Here is a 5,631-nt window from a genome sequence, read left to right as displayed (position 1 = left end):
AAAAAATAAATGAACCCAACAAAATTATTGGAAAAAGTAAATGAACCCAACCAGTTTTTAACAAAAATAACCAACTGGACAACTTTTTTTAAAACAAAAAATAACTAATCAAAAAATAACTAATCGAACCATTTTTTTTAACAAAAATAACAAACCGAACCAATTTTCTAACAAAACTCAACAAGCTAAACCACTTTAAAAATGATCAACGAAACTAGCTACTTTTTTAATAAAAATAAACTTAGGTCGAAAGAGTTTGGGTCAGAATGCGTTTTGGGTCAAAAATAGTTCATGTCGGAACAATGGTGCTGATGGTGGTGGTTCGGTTCGTTTATTATTGTTAAAAAAGTATATCGGTTTTTTAGTTTTTATTAAAATAATTGGTTCGATTATTTTTTTTTGTTAAAAAATGGTTTAGTTCGTTTATTTTTGTTAAGAAAAAAATGGTTCATTTTATTGACTTTTGTTAGAAAATAAAAAGTGGTTGGTATAAGTAATTATTTTTGTTAAACAAGTGGTTTGGTTCAATTATTTTTGTGTAATAAAAGCCCTTTGGTTCGTTTATTGTTATTAAAAAAGTAGTTTGGTTTGTTTTTTTTGTTAGAAAAGTAGTTCGGTTAGTTTATTTTTGTTAACAAAATGGTTCGGTTTATATATTTTGATTAGAAAAATAGTTTGGTTCGCTTATTTTTGTTTTAGAAAGTGCTTCGGTTCTTTTATTTTGGTTAGAAAAAATTAATTTCAATTTAAATGTAATTTTTTACCACATAAGCATTCAACGTTACTATTCTTGCCGCATAATCGCATACGTCATCACCCGCGCCATAAAAACTAATGGAAGCTAAGCCCGTTAGTGAAAAGCTCGTTGACGGCCAATAGATCAAAACTTGGAACTGTTGTGTTACATTTTTAAAGTTTAAGTTAGCGCATTCCAGTAGAACAAAGTTTGGATTATTAATATCCAATATTCGTTCGTGCTGATAGTTATAATGTTGCAAAATATAAAAAATGTATTGATCATTATTATACATGACATGCTTGGAGCACATGTTTAGTAATTATAAATGTTAATGCAAATATTAATATTATTGTATGATTGATTTTAAATTAGTAATCATATAATTAATACTTAAGCAGCACATTTAGAAAGACCATATCTTGTCAGCAAGACTTCTTTTTATTCATGCAACAAGAGGGCATCATCCATCAAGAACAATATTTTTTTATATAAGTCAAATAACAACAGCTTGTCATAGCCTTTATAAAGAACAAGGTTTTGTGAAACTCATTGTCATCAATCGACAATGAAGTGGTTGTTCTCATCATATAAAACAACTCAACGTTTCGTAAATTCTCAACAATATCATCAACTTTGGCCTGCATCCTTATATTCTGGCCGCTTTTGTAGCACCTCGAGAATCTTAAATGCTAGTGAATCATCCCACAGGTTAGAAATGACAACTAGATCATTTTGTTGTCTAAACATGTAGCGATCTCATGCATAGGTTGTGCTTTACTATTATTGCAGGTATCTGGATAATAATAAATTAGTTGATCTTGAAATAATTTCAAGGGAAACAATTAAACCATCTTCTCCTACTCCCCAACACCTAAGAACCTTCAACCTCTCTATTATAGACCAATTTATGTTTGATGTCTACACACCTTTCACATTTTTTCTCCCTAATACCAACAAGGCTAGTGTTACGGATGTTGAAACCAAAAGATCAAAACATCTGAAAGAGACCTTATCTAAGATTCTAACAAAATTCTATCCTTTTGCTGGAAAATTGAAGGACAATATGCAAATTGAGTGTAATGATGATGGAATTTATTATACAGAGGCTCGAGTCAACCAAACACTTGAAGATTTTCTAAGGAATCCATACGATGAAAGAGTTAGAGAGTTGTTGCCTGAAAGCCCTAACACTGCAGACTCTTCAATAGGAAATTATGTTATAGGTATTCAGGTAATTTTTAATAGTATAATATACATTATTGAATAAGATTTGGATTTTGAACAAACGAGTACATTGAACTTGAGATGTGTGTTGGTGAACATTTTCAAATGTGGCGGGATCGGGCTTTCTATTAGTGTGTCACACAAGATCTTTGATGGACACACATTTTATATGTTTATTAAAGCATGGGCAGCAGCCTCTAGAGGTTCACCGGAAACTGTTTCACCAAGTTTTCTCGCGTCTAGGATCTTTCCTAACAATCCTTGTTTAGAATACTCAATGCCTTCCAAGTTATTAACTACCAAAATTCTAAGTACGAAAAGGTTTGTGTTCGATTCCAAGGGCTTGGAATTGCTTAAGGCACAACCGGTTGCTAGCGTCAGGTCAACACATCCTCCAAGTCGTATGGAAGCCACAACTGCCCTAATTTGGAAGGCTGCAGCCCAAGCAGCATCAACAGTTAGACCATTTGGTCCACAGTCACCTCATGAGCTATTGTTAGCAGTAAATATCCGGAATAGGGCTTCGCCTGCTTTACCTAAAGAGTCCATTGGAAACCTTGTTGATGCAGCTGGTGCAATTTGCTTTCCTGTTCGCCACTTGGATTTGCCAACCCTCATGGGCCAAATAAGAGAATCAATAGCCAAAATAAACTCAGCTTACATTGAGTCCATGAAAGGGGAAAAAAGACATGAGACATTTGCTGAGTTGTTGAGGATATTAAACCAGCTAACGGATTCGACAGTTGAAGGAGACTGTGTGTTTTCTACAAGCCTTTTGAACAGTGAAATGTATGAGTTGGACTTCGGATGGGGAAAACCAATATGGTATTATGTTATGAATGGTAGAGCTGCTAGGCGTGTGGCGTTGAATGAAACATTCAAGGGTGGTGGTGTTGAAGCCATAGTCACATTGAGTCCAGATGAAATGGAGATATTAGAGCATGATTCCGAGCTTCAATCCTATGCCATTGTCGACCCTAGTCCTCTCCAATTTGCCCATTAAACAACATGGATTTCATCTTTTATTTTTCATTTTAGTTACGTTGTAATTAAATTGTAAAACCTCAAGCACAACTTCATTGGTGCATGTAATTTTTAGTTTATACCGGATATGACTTATTTCTATGCTTATAATAGTTTATATCAGATGATTTATTAATCATTTTTTATACCAATACTAGAGAGACTCAACCGTTTTGGAGTCTTATGATGAATTAACAATTTGAGGTCCTTTCTATAACAACTCAGATTTTTTTTTAAAATTTATAATTTTATTAAATACCCGACCTATTTTGATGTTCGGGAAATTTTATCGCGTTTATCTAGTTAATTATGGTTATAATATTATTCTTAATTATTTATATATAATATATATTTAACACTTTCACATTATGGCAATTTTAACCCAAACTAAAATTATTACCTCTTTATGTGTCCACCCTCAAATTATAGGGACTAAAATGAAAATATTATTAATATTATTATTGTTATTATTATTATTATTATTATTATTATTATTATTATCATCTATAACTCGTTAACCGGAGATCCGACCCAAATCCGTAACCCGATTATAGAACCCGTATACCCAGATTCAATGGCTTGGACCACAATTGTTGTCGTATACTTGGTAATTGAATTTTGGATCTTATTTCTCATGCCTTAATCGGCCTACCGACACAGTCAATTTGGTAACAACAATCAAATATTATACGAATTGATTATATTAATGAACCGCCTTAACCCGTTCTTCAATATACAAGATATAGACCATTAAAATTCAATTAAAGTTGCAAAATTAATCCTTATACCCTCGCTATCAAAACCCCCATATCTAATTATATTTTATTAGCCTCTGAAATCGTGTTCTTGGACTCTCCTTTGACGACAGGTTATCGAGAAATTAAACAACTGATCTGGCGTCGTTTTAGTTAATTAAATATGTTAATATGATCATTATAATCTATATATCAAAAACCATAACCTTAATTTGGCAGAGCATTATCAGATTGATCAATTAAGTTTTCTAGGGTTTATAATCTTTTGGGTGTGAGCAGTTATTGTATTTAAACGTTTATGCCTAATCCCTAACCAGGTTAGACACCTACAAGTGACGGGTGCAAGTTTGGTTAAGGTTTGTGCATTTGACGTTGTGGGTTCGAGCCTCATGCAGGCCGTTTTTTGAATTTCTTTTGTTAATTTTGTTTTTAAGTAAAAGAATTTAATTATAACTAATTACACTAACAAATTAATATTATTTTCATGTAACCGACACCTTATATTGGAGTTTTCTTGACGTTTACTCGTCTTTGTATTTTTAACTATTATATATATATGTGTGTGTGTGTATATCTTTATAATATATGTGTATATATACGTTTTTGTTATTAAATAAATGGTATAATAAATGTAGAAAAATATGTTAACTATAATTTTCCGTAAATCGATTTTCGTTAATGATTTGAAATACGTATTCATTTAAAATATTACATACTATATATATTGTAACATCCCGAAATTTCAAGATAATATTAATTATATTACTTAACAATAGAGAGAAAGTTTACTCGGGTTATCGGGAAATAAATAATAGAGTAGGAGTTGGTATGAGTCGGGCTAGTGTTGGATTAATTGAGATGGGTTAAATGAGAATGGGATTTCAGGGATATAAATACCCCCAAAATCCCAAAAATATCTTCATTTACATCTATTTCTTCACACACTCAAAACACACACATTCTAATCGATCAAGATTCGAAGCCGAGACCCGAGATTTTGTTGATAGATCTGAGTTGGTAAGGTAAGAACAAATCCAACAAAGCTAATATTACTGAAAATGGTTAGGATTGGATGGGTTAACCGGACCCGAAACCCAAACTGCCCAAATCGGACCCCTAAAACGTCGATTTTAGGCCGATTTGATGGTTGGGATTTGTAGGCGCCGATCATACGATTCCGTGGGTACCAAAATCGAGTTATTTGGCTAAGAAACGAAGGATTTATGGGCAAACAGATCTGCAGCGCGATAACTTCGCCTGCAAGATTAAGTTCGCCTGATGAACTTCGCCTTCAAGCGTAACTTCGCCTTCAAGCGTAACTTCGCCTAAGGATAACTTCGCCTACGGCCAAGTTCGCCTAAGGATAACTTCGCCTGAAGCCAAGTTCGCCTAAGGATAACTTCGCCTGAAGCTAAGTTCGCCTAAGGTTTAACTTCGCCTGAAGCTAAGTTCGCCCGAGGGTTAACTTCGCCTAAAGCCAAGTTTGATTAGAAAATAAATTATAAAGCGATAAGTTAAAGTAAGCTAATACTAGGCCACCAGATTAGATCAGACGAGTATTGATACGTGTAACTTGTACAGTCAGCCGAGCTCAGATAGAGAAGGGATTTACAGCTATCAGAAAAAGAAGCAGAATTCAGGTGAGTTTCTAGCCCCATTTCCTTGTTATGTTTTCGGGGCTGTGTGCATACTCGATGTGAAATGTGAATACACTAACCTTAAGTGGTAAGTGTATGCTATAGATGTTATACGAGGTATATATTTTATAATGCTTGTCGGTACGTGAACGATCTTCGGATATTGCACGTATCGCCAAGGATAGTAAATTCCAAGTGGTTGATAGTGTGTATGAATGTTATGATGTAACATGTTTATTACGTAAATACCGAA

General features: G+C 33.6%; 1 pseudogene; it reads left to right on the top strand.

Moving 5' to 3' along the window:
- The first annotated feature begins 1,304 nt into the window (after nt 1-1,304).
- LOC143605101 (epi-neemfruitin B 7-O-acetyltransferse L7AT-like) lies at nt 1,305-3,042 on the top strand (annotated as a pseudogene).
- The last annotated feature ends 2,589 nt before the right edge of the window (nt 3,043-5,631 follow it).

This window comes from Bidens hawaiensis, unplaced genomic scaffold (genome assembly GCF_021521415.1).
Source record: "Bidens hawaiensis isolate Kalapana, Puna unplaced genomic scaffold, B.hawaiensis_p1.1 tig00067919_1, whole genome shotgun sequence".
Lineage (NCBI taxonomy): Eukaryota > Viridiplantae > Streptophyta > Magnoliopsida > Asterales > Asteraceae > Bidens > Bidens hawaiensis.
This window is presented reverse-complemented; position numbering and strand designations above follow the sequence as displayed.